General features: G+C 41.5%; 1 protein-coding gene across 25 annotated transcripts in view; it reads right to left on the bottom strand.

Annotated features, from left to right (window-relative positions):
• The window catches only part of RARB (retinoic acid receptor beta), a 794,145-nt gene extending 773,219 nt beyond the window's left edge, over positions 1-20,926 (bottom strand). For 8 of the 25 annotated variants that reach the window (XR_016233336.1, XR_016233332.1, XR_016233338.1 and 5 more), the window contains exons 1-2: positions 20,704-20,876; positions 20,523-20,598 (exon numbers count right to left, since the gene is read on the bottom strand). The gene's annotated coding sequence lies outside the window, so the exon portion shown is untranslated. Of the gene's footprint in view, positions 1-20,522; positions 20,599-20,703 lie in introns of all 25 variants that reach the window. The other 17 variants (XR_016233346.1, XR_016233350.1, XR_016233348.1 and 14 more) reach the window with 8 other exon arrangements.
• Between the last annotated feature and the right edge of the window lie 529 nt (positions 20,927-21,455).

The raw sequence follows: 21,455 nt of genomic DNA, 5'->3' as shown, positions 1-21,455 counted from the left end.
TTCTTCAGACTTTTGTTTAAAATTTAGAACCATGTATCCTCAAGGTTTAATAGCAACATTAAAACTCACTTGGTCTAAGCAGAATTCTGAGGCCCAAATCCCCCTAACATGTTCTGGTCAGATGCTCTTACGAACTCCATGTGAGCAACTCTTAACTGGAAGTGACCATTCCCAAAGCCATTTCATTTCAGCCACTCCATACATGCTTAGAAGCCCTTTTAGATTGCTACCCTCCCTACAGTCCTTCTTTCAAACTTGATCCTCCTGGATACTTTGAGGCCAGGAGTCCAGCTTTTTTCAAAAGCTCTGATAACCACACAGCATGTTTCCCTAGTGCAGTCTCTGGAGATACTGGTAGTCCCAACCCAATCATTAACAGCACCTCCTATTCTTTCCAAAAGGTATTCATCCTTGGAAAATAAGTTTATGACCTAACATGACAGATCTTGGCCAGAGAGTAGATGACCTCAGTCTAAGTCTCATCTACCAGTTTATCTCCCAGGTCCTCCAAATACCCTTAACTTGACACAATTTAAAGTTGTTACCTGAGGCTGGTACTCTGGCATAGTGGGTTAAGCTGCCGCTTGCAGTATTGGCATCCCAGAAGGGTGCCAGTTTGAGTCCTGGATGCTCCACTTCTGATTCAGCTCCCTGCTAATATGCTGGGAAGGCAGCAGGGGGTGTCATTCTCTGCCCAGACATGGAAGACCTGCAAGAAGTTCCAAGCTCCTGGCTTCAGATCAGCCCAGCTCCAGCCATTGCAGCCAATTGGGGAGTGAACCAGCAGATGGAAGACTTCTCTGCCTCCACCTCTCTAGATCTGTCAAGCAAATTCGTTTTTAGAAAAAAATGTTCACCACCTTTCTTTTGAAGATCTGTTAGTGTTTCAATGTGGATTTAGGAGTAGTGTTGGACTATACTTAGCAAATGCATTGCTTACATTCAATATTCTCTTCACATCTCATCTTCAAGTTCTATTTCTTGTGAATACCGTCCATTTCCAACTACGTTTTCAAGGACTATCCTACTTACTCTTCAAAATGAGGCTCCTACCAAGAGTTAATTAGCCCATTATTGATGCCAAAGGCAGTATGATGAAACTTGATAGTATTTAACTCACTTGATAGTGGTTTATACATTTGAATTACTTGAGGGTTCACAAAAACTAGAGTTAAGAAAAACAAATTACGAAATTCAATTAGTAATGGAGTTTGAGGGAAATGCACCAAAATCTAACAGTGAAACCCAAACCCACCATTACCATGTCACTGCAATTTTTTTTATAAGTCAGCCATGGGAAAAATTTTACAACATGACCAAGTTTAGAGGTACTCCTGAGTAATGTACCTTTGGTATTTCTACTTCTGCCCCATTTATGGATTGAGGCAAACTCATGCTTTCCAACTAATCCTTCATGAAATGCATAAGGAGTAGGGCTGTGGTTCCTTTCGAATTCTAGTCGAATAGAAAATATGGCATTGCCCTTCCAAATTCTTTTGGTAGATAACTAGTCTCAGACCCACTTTCCATTTGGTACACCCTATATGGCATTTAAGTTTAACAATGAATGAGTAGGAAGTAGACACTTGCTGGACAGTTTGGCTTTCCTTGAACATCTTAAGAGCTGTTGTATTTATTCTTCAGTTTTAAATGATTTGCTATATAAATAGCCATTGTATAATATTTAATAAAGCATCAGGCAACTGAGAAAATATAACCAGATACACATTATCTACTCAAAAGATTGGAGCAACAAATCTAACATTACCAGAAAACCCAAGTAGTTCTGTGTAAGTATAATCAAAATTAAATAACCACAGCGGGCTCCAATCACAAGTCTGATCATACATAGATACAAATGAAATGTTAAAATACTAGCAACTTACACAAAATCCATTGATTTTTTTCCCTCTGATTGCTATTTCAGCGATCAGAGTGTATTAGGTACTTGTTTGCTTCCAATGTGTTTTATTAATGCTCTGTATCTGACACCCAATTTGGAAATCAATGCTTATTTCATCATTTTTCTCTGAGGGGTTCTATTATTTACAATTGATTTAACAGGAATGAAAGGCTTACCATTAACAAGACCCAGCTGCTGACACTTCACAGATGAATTATTGAACTTCAAAAAGTGAATTAACTTAACCATCGGCAAGACTGATGGTTTGATGATTTTTGCACCGTCTAATGTATTTGTAATTAGAATGTCAAAACAATCGTGTTCCTGCTTCACCCTTCTCTCAATCCCTTCACTTCATAGTTATTAAAAGTTTGCTTCATAGACCACCAGTCCTGTAGTTTAAAAATGTCTTAGTGAGGGAAGAAAAAAAACACCATATTCTGATTTGATAGTCTGGCTTCAAACATGTCTTAGTAAATGTCTTTCACCTGAGTATCAAAGGATGCAGCGCATAGAGGATTATTTAGAGGCCAAAGTGACTAATGCAACTTGCTTCTGGAAAGATTAAAACAAGTTGCAGTTAAAAAAAAAAAAACCCAGGCTTAATTGACTGGCTTAAGTGAAACCAACCATTAAAACCAAGGGATGTTTGTTACTGCTCCTGTGTTTGCTTCAATCTGCAGCAGGGCTCCAGGGTTTGCTCATTTAGTGACTCTACAACATAACCACCCAGGTTCTTCTGTCTTCGGTTCCCTAGAATTCTGCACCCACACCTTTCCAGGCACAACACCCAGCCTAATCCTCACCCATCCAAAGAGAAGTCCATCCTCACATATTTTCCTAGTAAGGAAGCCATTTCCAGATACCCCATAACCACCACCACCACCACCACCACCACCACTGCAGATCCTCCTTTAGATGTAACTGGTCAGAATTCTATTACACAAGCATTTGTCAACTACCAGTGGTCAGAAGAACAGGAGTTCCAGTGTTGATTAAGCACATGTCTAAGAGAAGGTGAGATTTCTGGACCGAATAGGCATCTTGCCTGTAGAGGATATTCAGGATGTCTTTACTGGGTAACAAATGACACCTTCTAAACATACTTGGCCTGAGCGGAGTAGTGGGTCAAAGTGGAAATGTAGTCAACTGTTCTCTAGCAAATATACAAGATAGAGATAGGTTTAAAGTTATGCCAAGATATCGAAGTGGTAGTTATAGGATACCAGATTACAGTAAAATCCAATCAGTACTGTTTAACAAGTCTTCCAAGTCTTTGAGCTGCCACTTACACCCTTCCATTTTTTTTAATTATCATATTGCTATCAGGTTTTCAATTTGCAATTTTACTCACTGCCTAGCTCTTACCTACCATTCTGTCTTCACCGTATATACTAAACTTCATCACTTCCAAAAATGATTTGGAAATTTTGCTTGTTCAATGTCATTTTTAGCGACTAAATATTTACAGGTGAGCCATGCAGCACATATTTATGTATCTTGATTTTGCAAATTGTGTTTTCCCTAGAGCTAAAAATTGAGCTATTGTTTCTGGCATAGTTTTGCTCATTTAATTCCAGTACCCTATTCACAAATTGATGAAGGGCAACTCTAATCCAATCCATTCAGCAAAGATTAGTCAGCTTCATCATTTTGTGCAGCCATCACTTACGGGAGCCTACCTTCTCCATTCTGCATGGGGGCCCTGGGACTGTAACAGTCATGGGGGCAGGGGGTTCTGGGACCACCTGTTAGCCACCACTGGCTGCTCTTTCATGTTGGATCCCTCATTTCCTTCAGGTTTTAAGGCACTGCCCATTATCTTGCAGATTCCAGGTTTTCATTTGCAAAGATCAATGTCATGATGCTTCTCAAATGCTTACATGTGATTTTTTTTTTTTTTACGAGATAGTCAGCATTTTCTCTTGGTTCTCAGGGTTTTGAAAGGTTACGATGTAGTGGTCATGTGTATTAATCCATTTTACAAAGAACTAAATAAGTCCTGTTAACATACAAACATGTCCATCACTCAAAGTTTTGAGCTGAGAAATTTCTCCAATTTGCCAGATGTTGGACCACCTGGGCTAATTGCCGAAGTGCAGCTAACATTCTCAAACATCTCACGTTTAAAAAAGAAAAAGATCCTAAAAGCTTTGAGTTATGTCTCTTCTATGTCAGTCTGTTCCACTGAGAATTTCTAAGTCATAGGAGGCTCTCACTCCAGTTTGACAAATTAAGCCCTACAATGGTGATCCTTAACCCATCGAGTGAAGAATTTTACTAGATTCTTAACTGGCTGTTCTCCCAGGTAAGACAAGCAGCAGCTGATTCTCTGGTGGGTTTCACTTAACTTGTCTTTATGATCAGAAAAATTTTGAAATCCAAAGCTTTTCTGGGGAAACAACTTTGAAACAAAAGCAAACCGGATATGCAAGCCAATTGATATAGTAGACCGATGAAGACTACTAGTACTGAGATTGCTATATCTTACATTTTTATTATTCATTCTTTTGAAAAACACTTAAGTTATACAAATAGACTGTCTAAGGGGTGGCATTGTGGTGTAAGAAGTAAAGTCATCGCCTGCAACACTGGTATCACATGTGGGTGCCAGTTCAAGTCCTGACTGCTCCAGTTCTGATCTAGCTCTTTGATAATGCACCTGGAGAAGTAAAAGCAGATGACCCAAGTGCTTGGGCCCTTGTATTCAGAGATGGATGAAGCTCCTGGCTTTGGTGTGGTGTCGCTCCCCGTCTTCGTGGAGGAACGACACAGGACCCTGCGCTGTTCTTTCGTCTGCTCGGCCCTCCCCGGGTTTGCTGCTGGTTCTTCCCGGGTTGGCTACCGACCCTTCCACCTCCGTGGAAGGGCGGTTCCCCCTGCCACATTCCCCACTTCCGTGGGGGAGCGGCACACCGCCGGCCGGCTCTCTCGGGGACTGCACAGGTGTTCCTTCAGATAGATGTTCCTCCTAGATGTTCCTGGTGCATGTTGTCTCTCTCCTCCTTTATAGTCCTCTTCCACCAATCCCAACTCTGCTACCCACATGCCGAGTACGCTGCTCTCCTCCAATCAGGAGCAAGTCCTACAGTTTATTGGTTGAACTGGAGGCAGCTGTGTAAAAGCTGTTTCTCCCTTCTCAGCACCATATTGTGGGAGAGCAGATGCATAGAATAAGTCTTAATTCCAGTAACTTAGTCTAGTCCGAGTTGCTCCCCACAGTGTGGCCCAGTCCTGGCCATTGCAGCCATCTGGGAAATTAACCAGCAGACGCAAGACTAGTTATTTTAAGCTCGTTCAAATAACATCTTCCAAAAAATAAGTAAAACCAAAAGACCTTCAACCAGTTCTTTGACAAGAAAGTAGTAAGTTTTGGCTTTTGCTTGGGCAATCTCGTCACTGCAACAGTATCCACAAAAATCTGACATCAGGGGATCCAACACATGACCTACACAGGTAACTTACAGCAGTGACAGCCAAGCAAGGTTTATGCCTCACCTCCCATACCAGGAACATTAGGCGTGCTTAGAGACAATTGAAGTGATTTATGTTATCACAACTGGGGAGTCCTAACAGCATCTGCAGGGTAGCAAATAAGGTTACTGCTAAACATCCCACAGTGCAATCATCTGGCCCTAAGTGTCAATACCACAGACTGAGAATCCTACCTTACAGTATCTCACCATGCACAGTGTCCACTGACCCTCCAGTGGCCATTTTGTTTCCCATTCTAAACTGCAGTCAACCAAGGCTTTCGCCAGCTACCCGAGGTAAGCATTTAAAATAGAAGCTAGAAGAAAAAAGAGCAGTATGGAAATACACCAAGTCAGAAGAAAACTTCAAAAACAAGAAATCAGATTGTGCTACAAAGGGACATGAATACGGGAAGCTTAAAAAAAAAAAAAAAATGGTGGCAAGAACGCCAGCCAGGAAGCCTCCAGCACAAAGACTGGTCTAGTTGTCTAGCTATTGGCAAACGAGGACTGGAGAAAACAGCTTGACAGGGCAAGATCTGCAAGTTTCATTAAGACAAAAAAAAAAAAGATTGTAAACACTCCTGTCAGCTTGCGAACACTCACTCCATGCCTTTACTGTTCTAGTTTTGCAATCTTGGACATACTTTATCATCCCTTTGCAGAGAGGGTGCCAAGTAGTGAAGTGATCAGCTTATCCCTTTATGTCTACCTGTGTCCGAGGACACGAATTTGGCCTAGCCACCAAGACACCAGCATCCCCTATCAGGGTGCCTGGCTCAGAGTTGTGGCTCAGCTGTGAATTCCAACTTCCTCCTAAGGTGCACCCCAAGGGGCTGTGGTCATAGCTTAAGAAGCTGGGTACCCCTCATCTATGTGGGAGAGCTTGATCAATCAGGTTACCAGCTCCTGCATTCAGCCTCAACCAGCCCTGGGGACTGGAGGCATCTGAAGAGTGAGCCAGTGGAAAAGCTCTTTTCTCCCTCTCAAATAAGAATTCTTAAGAAATCCGCCTTGTAAAAAATGCCTATTAATTATCGCTTCTCGGCCTTTTGGCTAAGAAAGTGTAAAAAAAATGCCTATTACGTCAGCTATTTTGACAAAAGTAAAATCTGGTAATACTTTAAAACCCTATTAGGAAGTCCACGCATGTTGGCATGTACACAGGCCATTTCCCTATGCGGTTGGCTGTGGGTCATTTCACACACAGGCCCTCACCACTAACACAGGAAACAGAGGTCTCAGGACAGAGCTCTCCCATCAGGGAGGACAGCTGACAGTTACGGCCGTCAGACCCAAGTGGGAGATTAGATTTAGAAGTCTCCCTCTTCAGCATGGGGATTTTTGTGGAAAGTCCCGCATTAGGGATGTACCAACCCTTAGTGGAACCTGGTAAGATCTGCTATGTCCTTATAGATCTCCATCTTCCTCCGGGAAGCTTTAGGGTTTTGTTGTGGTTGAAGTCACCAAAATTGCTTCTTTATCAACAAGTTCCCTTACTTTCAGCCATATACATACCCTACTTCTACAGCGTTCCTGGTGTTTATTCCCAAATTGTTCTAGAGTTTCAGGAACAGCAATGTTAGTTCATCAAGAAAAAAGTTACTTTAAAAATTGTTTCAATTTTATTATGAAAATTCAGATTGAAGAAAATTTGATTCTCTATGCCAAACTTTAACTTAGCATTCATCCCCTTTGAAAACTTCATTTAAATAGTTTGTAACGAACTTTAAGAAGCTGCAGCTAAGGAATGCTCCCATTTATAACTGGAGCTATCGTTCGCCAAAAAATCATCCAAGTATTATTTTCATGTAGTATGCCAATCATTACCTTAAATATTATTCCAATTTATTACCCTGAATGACAAAATGTAGTAGTGATAATGCATTCATGTATCTTGTAGTTTCAATTTGTACTATTAGACCTCAGTTCTAACTATTAATAACCCAAAATAGCATCTTGGTTAGTAAAATCTTGTTACCAGTGTTTAATAACAGATCTACCTATGTTTCATTTCTCAGTACACTGATGCCTGGGAATGAGTTGATGGGCCTTGTATGTACTTGCAGTATTAAGTATCCAATTAATAAAATACCATTTAAATTCCATTTTTCTAATTGGCACCCTGTTATTTCATGAGCAAATGATAGGTTTTCGTTTAACATGGCAATTTGTTTCTTCCAAGTTGAAGATTTCCAGCAACAAATGTTGTCTTTAAACGACATATTGGTGAACTCAGTCAAGACTTTGGATTAACTACATGAGAATTTCATAAGATGTGTAGTTCTGAATAGCAAGACCTAGCTCCAGTGTTTCAGGCCCCGGGCTTTGGTCTGGCCCAGTCTTGCCTATTGTGGCCATTTAGGAAGTCAATAAATGGATTCTTTCTCCTGTTAACTCTACCTTTTAATTTAAAAAAATTCAAAGTAGTTACTATAGTCAAGATTCAACAATGGAGGCCAAGAATACATTACACATGTATATGTATGTATACATACCTACTCATACAGTCAATGGTTCAAAGTTAAAAAAGGGTATTTTCATAGCCCTGGAGTAATTTTCCTAAAATATTAATCACAATGGGAAACAAAAATGTGACTTCATAGTATACACATCACCTTAACAGAGATCCAAGTGATCATACGAGGACATAGCGACACAATCCCCAGTACTATGCAACAAGAACTACCAGCTAAGTACACAACCCTGTGTGATCATGGGAAATCAAGTCCAAGTTGAAGGACACTCAAACACAAAACCCAGGGATTCCTCACTAGTCAAATACCAAGATAAGAGCTATCACCAGTTACAGGAGACAAAGTTGACATGGCAACTCAATGTGTCAGGCAAGCCTGGACTGAATCTCAGAACAGGAAAAACACTATTGGGAAAGTTGATTAGGTTTTAATGAAGGCTATGATTGTTATTTTCTTGGTGTTGCCCATTGTCTTAAGGTCACAGAAGGTACTGAAGTGAAGGCAAGCCAAGTGAAGATATGAACCTTGAGATTCTTCATGGAAAAATCCTCATGAAAATACTATGCATGGATTTTAGAACTGTTCAGACATAGTAACTTCATTTCCCCTACAAACCTTTTTACGTATCCTTTTATATAGGAACTACCAGATACACCTCTAATTTTTCTAAAGTTATTTTACACTGAATTTAAAGTTATAAACAAGTAGTAATAATTGAAAAGCTTATATTGGAATGCTTGTATTAGCCAAGGCACTGTGTTAAGTTCTTCAGTGCTTTACCTTGGGAGCACGTTAAGATGGTCACAACTCCATTCAGAGTACCCAGATTATTCTCCTGGCTCCAGCTTTGCAGCAGTGCAGACCCTAGGAGCCAGCAGTGATGGCTCGTGTAGTTGGGTTCCTGCCACCCATGTTAGTGAACTAGCTCCAGACATGGTGGGCACCTGGGGAGGAAGCCAGCAAACAGGATCTCTCTGCCTTTTAAAATAGAGTAACTTAACCCATTTTTGCAAGAAGTCCGAGTAGGTGTCATAATTATCCCTATTTTACAAATGAAGTCATTGAGGCTTAAAGTATAGAAGGAACTTATTCAAGATCTCATGTTCATCATATAATGCTAACAGATCTGGGCACAGAGCCAGCATGTTGAGGCACTGTGCGCACATCCAATCACTTACAGATGGTCTAAGCCTAGACCATCCTAAGAGGTTTGACAGTATCCAACATTCGACCTTCAACAGCAGAAATTTCTAACGTGTGAGACCAACTTAGCCAGGAACACAGGCTTCCCCAAATACCTGTAAAACTAAGTTCAAGAAGCGGAAAATACAACATGCACATAAGTTCAAATGATCATAGTGTAGTGTTGCATTTATGAGATTAGAATAAAAAAACTAAATTTTGTGCAACACAAACACATGAAGACTTCTTTTAGGGCATTCTTGGGTTTACATATGAGGGAGAAGTATTTTGACTAGCAGAAACGATTTGTTAGACCTAATTGTTCATCTCTAAGGTAATCACTAAAAGGAGGGAAATAAGCATCTACTGTAGCAGAGGGAAAGAACTTCAATGCTTGGGAAAGCCTTAGAATAGAAGCCAGATATCAAAGCAGCAAGACAATAAGCCGACTAAACTGGAAAAAAGACAGTTACATAAATTCAGGACTATCATGGTACAAAATAAACAATGTGACATTGTAAGTTAGTGGATAAAGAGAGGCAATGATGAACAAGATTAGCAGGTTCGATTTAGTGAACATCCATAGCGCACAGCATAATATTGTCACAAAAACAGGAAATTCTAATGCTGAACTGCATCATGGACCATAAAGCAACAGGCAACCAGTGTTAGACACAGTGGCACCCCATCTCTATTCTCTGAAAACTCAAGTTTAAAAATCATATTGGTACCTAATTAGAGTTCAAAAAAAACACATCTTAACTATTTGAAATCTATTGAAAGCTAAACAATATTAATGCCATGTATGTATAGCAGTATATGGGTTAAAGTCACCTAACTTGTTTACAGGCAATTTCTAGTGTCAATGCTCGAGTGGGGAGTTGGGGGGGGGGAGGGAGACAGATGAATAAGCTAGTTACTGAGGAAAAACAATGAGAAGTTGGCAAGTTAACACATTAGAAAGCACAGAAAAAGAAAACACACCTCTGAAATTTCTTCAAAGACTTACAAATTACACCACCACACACCAACTTCCCTGGTAATAGCCAAAGTCTAAGAGAAATGTTAATATTCAGAATTAAGACATGGCCAGAGGCAAAGAGATTTATAAAAAGTATCTAGTTCTGACTTTTCAAAGTGACTGAAGCACCAAAATAACTGACTCTGCATCTATTAATAGAATGAGTAAAATGTAACCCCTTTGCCCAATTGCCAGGCATTGCTGGTTGCTTTAATTATTCCTGTACATAATGCTGCCTTACACAAACAAGCAAAATAAGACTGTTTAATAAAGGATAGCTCATGGGCAAAGTATAACATACTAACTTTCTGGAAGTTTTTTTTTTTTTTTTTTTTTTTGACAGAGACTGAGAAAGAGGTCTTCCTTCCATTGGTTCACTCCCCAAATGGCTGTACGACCAGCGCTGCACCGATCCGAAGCCAGGAGCTTCCTCCTGGTCTCAGATGCAGGTGCAGGGCCCAAGAACTTGGGCCATCCTCCACTGCCCTCCGGGGCCACAGCAGAGAGCTGGACTGGAAGAGAAGCAACCGGGACTAGAACCAGAGCCCATATGGGATGCCGGCACCACAGGCAGAGGATTAGCCAAGTGAGCCACGGCGCCGGCCCCTTGTAAGTCAAGTTTTAATCACAAACCAAAAGCTTTTAGTATTTTCTGTGCTATGGCCACTTTGTTATAGTTGAGTAGCTGTAACAGAGACCCTAGGGGCCATGATGCAGAGAACCGTTTGGCACAAAATCCATGTTTGGCACAGGTCTGGTAGGCATGTGAATGGAACATCAGTTCAGTTTTAGACTTAAGTTTGATGTACTTGCTTGGTATGGAACTAGAGGTGCCAAGCCGTGGAACACCCACATTTGGCGTCTGCAAGAAGGGTGTGGGCAAGAGAAACCTGGGAGATGTAGGCAGGGAAGCCTAGAGGTCACCAAGAAAGTCAATGCTGTTTTTTAAAAAAAAGTCCAAGGGGCCGGTGCTGTGCTGCAGCTGGTAAGGCCACCCCCTGCAGTGCCAGCATCCCGTATGGGCGCTGGTCCAAGACCCAGCTGCTCCACTTCTGATCCAGCTCTCTGCTACAGCCTGGGAAGGCAGAAGAGGATGGCCCAAGTCCTTGGGCTCCTTCACCTGCTTGGGAGACCCAGAAGAAGCTCCTGGCTCTGCACTGGTACAGCTCTGGCCGTTGCGGCCAACTGGAGAGTAAACCAGCAGATGGAAGACCTCTCTGCCTCTGCCCCTTCTTAAATAAACTCTTAATTGAAGTTGAAGATATTAAACTTATTTAATAAACTTCCAGAGTACAGCTATGGATTACAATGGCTTTACCCCCCATAACTTCCCTCCCACCTCCTACTCCCTCTCCCATTCTATTCACATCAAGATTCATTTTCAATTATCTTTATATACAGAAGATCAATTAGTTATATTAAGTAGATCAATTTAGTATATATTAAGCAGTGTGCACACACAGAAACAAAGTGTAAAGTACTGAGTACTAGTTATACTTTTAATTCACATAGTATAACACATTAAGGACAGAGATCCTACATGAGTAAGTACACAGCGACTCCTGTTGACTTAACAATTTGACACTCTTGTTTATGGCGTCAGAAATCACCCCAGGCTCTTGTCATGGTTTGCCAAGGCTATGGAAGCCTCTTGAGTTCACAGACTCTGATCTTATTTAGGCCAGGTTATAGTCAAAGTGGAAGTTCTCTCCTCCCTTCAGAGAAAGGTACCTCCTTCTTTGATGGCCTGTTCTTTCCGCTGGGATCTCACTCAGATCTTTCATTTAGGTCCCCCCCCCCCCTCCCCGCGCCGAGCGTCTTAGCTTTCCATGCCTAAAATACTCTCATGGGCTCTTCAGCCAGATCTGAATGCCTTACGGGCTGATTCTGAGGCCAGAGTGCTGTTTAGGACATTTGCCATTCTATGAGTCTGCTGTGTATCCTGCTTCCCATGTTGGATTGTTCTTTCCTCTTTAATTCTATTAGTATTAGCAGACACTAGTCTTGTTTATGTGATCCCTTTGACTCAGTCCTATCCTTCTGGTCAATTGTGACCTGAAACTGATCACTTTGACTAGTGAGATGGCATTGGGACATGCCTCCTTGATGGGATTGAATTGGAATCCCCTGGCACCTTTCTAACTACCATTTGGGGCAAGTACGATTGAGCATGTCCCAAACTGTACATCTTCTCCCTCTTATTCCCACTCATATTTAAGTTTAACTGAAAAGTGATCTGTTAAACACCTAAGAATAATTGTGTTACAGAGTTTAACCAATGGTATTAAGTAGAACAAAAATACTAAAAGGGATAAAGTACTAAATTGCTTTTTAAAGGGCAATGCTGCCCACCTTAACAAATTCTACTTTAAAACCTATCAGAATTCTTATTAGTGTAATATATGTTCATCCACTCTTACCCCAAACACACACATGAAGAGCAAGATGACTGAGAGAACTCCCAGATGATTCCCGACTAGTAGTTATTAGTAACATGAGTTTCTTTAAGAGCTATACTTGTTATCAAGAAAACCCTGGAATAATCCACACAGAAGTTATGGAACTTCCATCTCAATTATGAAAGTTTAATACCATAATTGAAGTGCCAATACCATATTCATGAAGTGATAGCTCAGTATTACAAAAGGCACATCATTTGCTAAGTTGAGCCACATAGCAAAGCCATGCCGACCGGAATCCTTGCAAAAATCTTACAATTGGAAGAGGCTCTTCTGGAAATTTAATAACCTAGGATACTCCAAGTAGGAAAGGGGGAAGACTTCCGTTATCACTAATGTAGACTCAGTATAAAATGGACAGTAGTGTTGATATAAACTTAATATTCCCCTATTTTCTGTGTCATTGTATCTATGACCAACACTGTTAGTAAGATAAGGATGGACTATAAGGTCAATATGTTGGAACAACCGGTTTCCATGTTAGGGGGTAAATTAAATCCCTACCTCACCATTAGTTACAGCAAGTAGTAACAAATATGAAAAAAATGAAGACTTGAATATCTAAATATGTATCTAGCTTATTTTTAGAGTTGAGAATAAAGATACTCAAAATTAGTAATGTGTTCTTCAAAAGATGGAGATATGTTTCAAGGTGGAAGAAACTGCAACACTTCTAGTTTAACAAGAGAAAATTCTCCAGATAATACAAAGAACTTCTGGAAATCAATATAAAAAAAATCATAGGTGTTCCATGCAAGATGAACTAGAGATGTTCACTCAACTTAATGCACCTGATTATTGTAGTTGCCATCTACCTATTTCAGCAATCAGACACTGCCCACATCAACCCAGTACAGAAACATCAGCACAAGAGGTTGCACATACCCAACTGGAATGCTCATACCATACTGTTTCAACTTACCAAGAACAGAATTATAAACATGGGAATGATGAACAAACTTGGGAATGATGAATAAAATTTAATAGAGTACTGTCAGGCAGAGACAAACAATTATTTCTGTTTATAAAATTTAATATTTTATATTCAGAAGGGAATGGTCAAATATGCTGTGGTAATCCGTAAGAGATTATGCAGGTCCTTAAAATTTCCCAACTCTAAAGAATATTTAGTGATGGAAAACATGTTTCTTCCAGAACTTAGTTTAGCTTGGGAAAGAATAATTATCATTTATACTTTTTATATGTTTATATATACACCTTTTAACAATGTTTTCAGGATTTTCTCCTTGATTCTTTTTCTCCTATTTTCACTATCATACCCATAAATCTTTAAGCAAAGAAGTGTTACATCCATTTTTTTAAGGCTCATGAAGCACAATTTGGGTAAACTGTTTACATGAGGCCACAAATCCTAAACTCAAACTGTGCTGATTGCATGTTACTTGGGGTTTTCCTGGATGGCAAAAGACTATGCACAGGTGGCCAAACTGACTAGATCATAAACCTTCAACTCCACGTTGTGAACAATGTGAGACATGCAAACAGTAACTTATTCAGCACTTTTACACGTTTATACACTCAAGATGTTTTCAACAATGTTCTACCTAAGTGAATAAGGAACCACTCAAGAATTACTCAATTTCATCGACAAAAGAGAAAAGAATTTCTCGCCTTATACAACTAAAAGGAAATAGCCACAACTAGAGTTAACATGCTAAGTATTTTGACAATGATTTGATTCAGAAATCTTATGTAAAAGTTTATCCACAGATTAAGCACTAGGTAAGTTTGGCATCATTTTGTTAGATGCATTTCTGGTGTCTTGCTTTATGGAATTTTAACACCTTCAATTTTCTATTTCTAGACAATACCATATGAATATATTTTAGAAGAGGCTCACACTCATGTAGTTTTATACTGTTATGTAGACGGCATTGAAGAGATTGAGTTTTCACTGCAAGCATGGTCCCAGTACAGTTCTTGTGATTTCATAGGTAGCTCTTACAACTCAGTTATCAGATCCCATTTTCTCTACAACCCTCATTAAGAAGGGATCATTTCAAAACTTGATCACGCCAGTGGGCACCTGGTATCCCCTAGCAAGTACTTTCCTCGGGGCATCACCTAACACTACGTGGCAATCTTGTAGTTCACTTCATCTCAAGGACAGATTCCGAGCCTCTATCCATGCACCTTTGTCAATTTGCCATGTTTCCCTCATCTCCAAAGTTGATTTTTTAACTAATGGACCACTGATAAGGCAGGACCCAACAGCAAATCAACAAGTACCTGTGACAATGATCCCAGTTCTCATAAGGACATTGGACAAGCTCCTCCTTCTACCAGGGAAGGGTTGTGCACCCAAAGTCCACTTGCTATGGGATCAATGATGCCTCTCCTACAGGAGGGATAAGCAACTTCCTCTGGACTTTTAGGGGGTTATAAGGAGTCAAGTTTCAGGCACCATTATATGCAGAGTTGCTATGCCAAAGTCCAGTCTGGTTTCAAGCTGGCCCCAGAACTCCTCTACCAGATCTACTTCCTCGGGATTCCCTGGACAAACAGGCAAAGAATAGCATGTATTATGAAAAACCAATACACAGTGTGAGGCTAGCATACAATTGTGACTCAGCAGCATGTTGGTGGGGAGGCCGGGAAACCAGTATCTCTGCCTCTTGCAGATGACACGTGTCAGTTTTCCTTTTTCCATCAAGTCCATTTCTTAAATCCCACATAAATGCACAGTGTGGCTTTATCTTGACCCACACACTCAAGAGGTAGCCCAGAAGACCCTGTCTTATGTTATGGTGGGTCAGTCACTTGCCCGTCTCCCCACATGCTCCTCAGTCTATGCTCAAGTAGGGTTTTAAAGGATCAGTTAGAATCCAGAGTACATGGATTACAAGGGTGGGTTTCAGAACTGGAGGAGTCATTTGGAGGGAAAGTATGAACAAATTCCCAAAGCCATCAGTTCAACAAGGATTTGGCCTTGCAGAACAATTCACTATCGGTGAAATGTGAAATATAAAGGTAAATGGATAGGAGAGGAAGGAAGCCAGGAGAGGTGGGCAGGATGGGCAGTGAATGAGCTTTCCAGCCTGGCTAGGAGTCACCTTTCAGCCTGGGGAGCTGGCATCCCTCAGACTGGACTCTGGGGAAGCCACCATCCCTGGGGGATGCAGGACCCATCTATTTCTCTAGCTGGTGAGCTGACAAGTTGTACTATCTACTGGCAGTATCAGAGTGGAGGATCAACTTATTCAGACAGCACATTATATAAGTTTCCTGAGATTTTGAAAGTAACAAGCCCTCAGGATGCACGGTTAGCTCAATTTAAGATTGAGTAAGGCAGCAATGTGTCAGTTAATGCTTACTTCAACTTCTCTAATTGCCATTTCATGTACTTTGGCTCGATTTGATAGTTGCACAGGAACTATCAGCATAGGGTCAACCTATCTTGGTTTAGATCTGTAGAGGTTTAGACTATGATAGTGAAACAGTCACCATGGGGCAAAGGTGGGAGACAGCCGTCAGTCTCAGTACGGCATGGTCACCAGAACTTATACCACCATGTTTCTGCTGTGTGGCATTGTCATTGGAATTCAAGTTTGTTCATCGAGAAAATGGGCATGAGTTCTTACTACATGGGTCACTGTGGGAATTCAATGCATTAATGATGTAAGGTGATTGATACCAAGTAACAATAGCTCAAGCTCCTAACTCTTGGGATCCTCATCATTTTTGATTGGGATCCATAACTTATCTTCAGTAAACACCTATTGATGAGTCCCTTACTTATCTAATATAGATGGGTATTACCATAGACTTCTGGGAGCACTGGAAAAGGTGCAATAAAAATTCAACTGCTTTAGTGTATGGAAAATAGAAATGATAACCATCCTGAGCACTGTTACTAGAATGAATTCAAAGTATGGTCCCTAAAACATCATTCATAGGAAACTTGGTGAAAATATGAATTCTGATGCCATTGAATCAAGATTCCATGAGCAGGACCCAACACTCTGCTTTCCCCAGCTCTGTAAATAATCCTGATGTTCTCAGGGGTTGGCATCATTTCCCCGTCTAGGTTTATGTAGTCAACATTCACAGCTGGTTTTTAAAAATGGGTATAGCTGTACTGCAACAAATCACTTACACAGAGCAGCTGGGTTTGGCCCACTGGCCACACTTGTGGACACCTGCTTTGGGATGCCAATGCCAACCCTTCAGACTGGCAAGAAGTAAGATGAAGACTGAAGCTAAGTTTGGGGGAAATTCTGACTTGAGTAGAAAGGGTGAATTTCCCATTGACTATTTCTAGAGCTTTTAATAAAGTAGGGCTGAGAGTAGAATTAGGACAAGAGGATCATAAAAATGTGTGCTACCAACATCACTCACAGGACACAGGGCGCTTGAGCAAAGATGACCGGGAGAGGAATTCCAAGGACCAGCCAGCAACAGCAGCTAAATTACCCAAGATGCAGATTTATGTACCAGAGACCAAAACCAAGGAAGGAAGGGGCAGTTCTTCCAACACTGGGCACAATACTAACTGCTGCAGTCCCTACAGTACCGTAAGGATCGAACAGTGCCTGTAACCCGGATGTTACCAGTGATTGTGCATACCCTCACAGATCAGTGTGGGAGTGAAGTCAATGTTCAAAGGGCAGCAGCAGGACAGGAGCAAGCCCATGCAATGATTCCATTTTTCAGCTTAAATGAGCAGTGAATTCCTGAGCGAAGATATACTAAAGACAAAAGAGGGGGTAACTTGAGGGGGGACCACTAAGGAATTGAGAAAGGGTGACACCAGGAGCCTCAGATCAGGGGACTGGCACTGGACAAGACAAACCCCCCTCCACACACACCCACACCGACCCTCCTAGAGGCAGGTGGAATCAAGACAGATTGAGTAGTGTCAAGGTGGCCACAAAGTTCAGCTTTTTAAAAGCTTCCCCTTTTCCAATAAGAGATAAAGATATCAATTAAGATTAGCGCAAGTGTCAGATTTTGAACATAATGGAAATACAACAGCATTTATTTAGAAAAATAAAGTCAAACTTGTTGGCAATTCTGAATACATATCTTCCTCCCCTCCAGTTAGAGAGATTAGCCATGCGCTCCAATCACACTGGATTTATGAACAGGCTAACATGACAGATTTTATTCCCTATTCTCTATCTTGGCATTCTCTCGATGCTCTCCTTCACCTACCCAGGCTTATGCCGACACGATCTTTGACTTCCCACAGAGAAGCACTCATTTTAACTGGCAGGCAAATGATATTATACTCTGAAGGCCCATCGTGCTAAGTGACCATTAAACCATTACACTCAAGGACTGCCTCTCAAGACAGAGGCTCCGAGTGCTTCACACAGTATCACTGTTTAACTATCAGTGTTTTATAGACAGGGAAATGTCATCACGAAGCTCACATGAATTTCTCCGGTTATAAACAAGACATCTGTGGCTGGTTAGCCGGGTTGGTTCATTCATGAAGTTCAATGGCCAAAATCTGATGGAACCTTTGCAAAGCAGTTAGGGCTGCTTCATTCACAAGCCCTTTGTCTGCAAGCATCTCTCCAAGTTGACGCTTCTGCTTTGGGCTGGGTCTGGCTGCATCACCCCGCAGTCAGCCTCGCATCTCCTTACTCTGCCACGTGCACTCTGCCAATAAGCCTGTCCTTCCCAGTCACCCCTGCCCCTGTGCCTGTGCCCGGGTTGTTCCTTCCTCTGGGTTTCTTATTGCCACCCAATCCCCTCCTTGTACTTCAAGGTTTGCCGCAATTCCACCAAGTCCTAATATTCATCTCAGTTGATTCTAGAGGCCACGAGTCTGTCCAACTGAACGGTCACCTTTGGAATCCATGTTCTACAGTTTAGTTCAAGTTTTATTTCTAAATATACAAGGCTTATTTTAAATAACCCACAAGTGTTTGACTTCTGATACCCAGATACATCCCACATGTTTAAGACACCTTTGAGGCCCCCATGATTTTTCGAGTATAAAGGGAACCTGACACTTAGTTGGAAGTGCTTCTCTTATAGAGGTATATGACATGTTTGCCAAATATAATTCTATACTCTCGTGAGACATGTGAAAGATAGTCACAACCTATATGCATTTATGTGTAATTGATATGCAAAATACTGAGGACAGTCCACACAATCCAATCAGCAGCTGTGCTTTCCAGTTCTACTGCACCTAATTCTCCTAACCATGGGGAACTGAGGGGAGCTTCAGTGGGGAGGCAACACTGCTCCTTTCGCCTCTGCTCTCCAAGATCAGCTCAGGAGAGTCACTGCTATGCAGATTTTACAACACCATCCGTCCATGCCAGGTTTAAGCCTGACCAACTTAAACCAACTTCTCACAGTAACAAGGCTGAAGTCTAGGATCAACATGCCTGCAGCTTCTGGTTCTCCGAGTTGCCTTCTTGGGTTTAAGTGTCCTCTTACCACGTGGCCTTCACTCTGTGGGTTCCCACCCTTGCTATCTTTGTCTCAGGGGCACTGCAAACATTTGACCAGGGTTCTACACTCTTGAACACTTGCTACTTTACTTGACAGTGCTATCCACCCATAGGATGTCACTTAGCCTTCATTATCTCTTTCAAGGTCCTACTTCCTAATACAGTTACAAAGTCCTGGAGGTTAGCACTTCAACACCCGAATTTCAGAGGAACACCTTCCAATCCTTAACACCAGTTAAGAAACATGTTCCCTTGAACAGTTTCAAGGTTTTTCTACTTCAATTCACATATTTTGCCTTATCTTTCTATGGGATGAGCACACCAGTAGCCCTCCGAGTTCACACTGTTCAGGCTCATTTTACAAAAGTAACAGAGGTCAAGTATCCAAGGTCATCATTTCAATGTCAACATGATCATGGAATACACTATTGGGAGAAAGCTTATAAGCCCCTGTAGTCCATACTGCTGCTGTCTCCCACAGTGCACAGCTGAAGAGATGATGCCTGACCTCAGAGGCACTAACTCCCAACTTCAGCCAGTACTTGGGAAAAGCTCAACCCAACATGAGCACAATACAAGCACCCTGCAAGGTCAGGGAAAACAAACTAGGGATAGAGTCGCAGAAACCAGTTTGCTTTATTAGGTCAGAAGCCACAATCTGCAAGCCCAAGCCAGCCCTCCACCCATGGTTTGTATTTCCAGGCTTTGATTTAGAAAAAGTTTGTGACATGAAAATAAAATAGACTTCGGCGTCCCTGAGTAAAGGTTTCTGGCAACACAAGACACCCGGCCCTTTAGGTCCTTTACATGTTACACAGGGCTGCTTTACTGGTGCCACGGTGGAGTTGGGTAGCTCTGACTGTATGGCGCACAGAAATCCCAGGATATTTATTACTGTCTGCACTTTCATAGCAACAGTTCATGGACACCTGAATTAAACACTCCAGTTTCCCAAACCTGAAGTACACAAAGCTATACCTCCTCTTTTAACACCTTCACATGATTTTTCCTGGAAACCCTAATGGCCAAGCAAAGCAGACCTGGTACACTGGCCGAGTTCAGAATTCTGTAGAACATGCCTCGTGAGAAAGATGGGCACACTTGGAACTGTCAGGATGTGGTGTGGTTTGAGACCGAATGTCCCTCAAGCGAGAAAGCCACTTAACACATTTTACCTTCCAGGTGAGTACTACAACATGGCACCTAAAGTCACTAACAAGTACCTATCAAAACTACACAACTTGTTTAAAACAAAACAACCACTTCAGTTGGTATTTCCCCACATAGCCCTAAGGCAACCCCAAAATCTGACCTCACTTGCAGTTTTTTTTGTCCTACTACAAGTAGGACCAAACAACTCTAAGCCCCGTGACCAGCTCTTTTTTAGACACACTTCAAGTACAGCAGAATACCAACTCAGTTCTTCGTGTCCGAGCTCTTCTTGACAAAATGTTGCCATGGATTAAACTCATTAACTGTAGTAAGCATTCCAAAAACCAGACAGGGGCAGATACAGAGAGATTACCGCACGCTGTCATGCTAAGGGATTTAGAAAGGCTAACTGAGAACAGACCTGCTTCCTGGAGATCCCAAGAAGAATTTTCTAGATGAGCAGGATGAACGCCTTCTCCATGGCACCTTTCAGGACCCTGCAAGAGCAAAGATCTTCTTTAGCCTCACGAAGCCAAACAAGACAGAAAAGGAAGTTAAAGTTAGTTCGATTGCCCGGAGGTTTTGGCTGCTTCTTCACATACCTCCTCTCCAGCAGGCGCCATGTTCGCCCGTCTCAGTGAGGAAGAGCCGCCAACCTCCCGGAACAAACCTCGAGCCCCACCAGAGCACCTCTGCTGCAGTTGAGCCCGTCAATATGGAGGGAATCACGTGATGGGTGTAGACCCCGCCCCCTCGTGCTGCACTTCCTGGTAACCGGGCTCAGGTGTGGGCTAAGGCGGTTTAGCAGGCACAAGACTTTACACAGCTGACACAATTCCTTGTAATGGTGCCTGCGCACGAGGCTGCACAGCTGGCTCAACAGCGAATCAGAACACTGGATAGAAGTTCTACTACAGTCTGCGCCTTCGAAAATTATGGAGAAATCAAGGAAACATGCTATGATCTTCCTGGTTTTACTATTTCTAATGATAAAATAAGTCCTAGGAAAGCTCTACTGAGAAATACTTCCGATTATAGCCTCAGCTACCTTAGGGAAATATGACTATGACTTCTACTTTTTGTTCTTCCTAAAAAATTAAGAAGTTTTAGCTTAACTTCTAAATTACATTGTATTCAGAGAAAATAATTTGATTTTCTTAATTTCCTTCCAATAGGGAAGCAAAATAACTTGCCTTTGAGGCTGAAGTTTAATTGTCTCAACTGAAATCCAAATGGGGTTAGACCAAAGTAGAATAACTAGGATTGACAAAATTAATAAGGGAAAATAGACCGGATACTGAGTTATGTTTGAATTTCAGATACACAACAAATACAATATTTGGAACATAACAAT

Source organism: Oryctolagus cuniculus, chromosome 4 (assembly GCF_051225735.1).
Source record: "Oryctolagus cuniculus isolate XC-2025 breed Fujian yellow rabbit chromosome 4, ASM5122573v1, whole genome shotgun sequence".
NCBI lineage: Eukaryota > Metazoa > Chordata > Mammalia > Lagomorpha > Leporidae > Oryctolagus > Oryctolagus cuniculus.
This window is presented reverse-complemented; position numbering and strand designations above follow the sequence as displayed.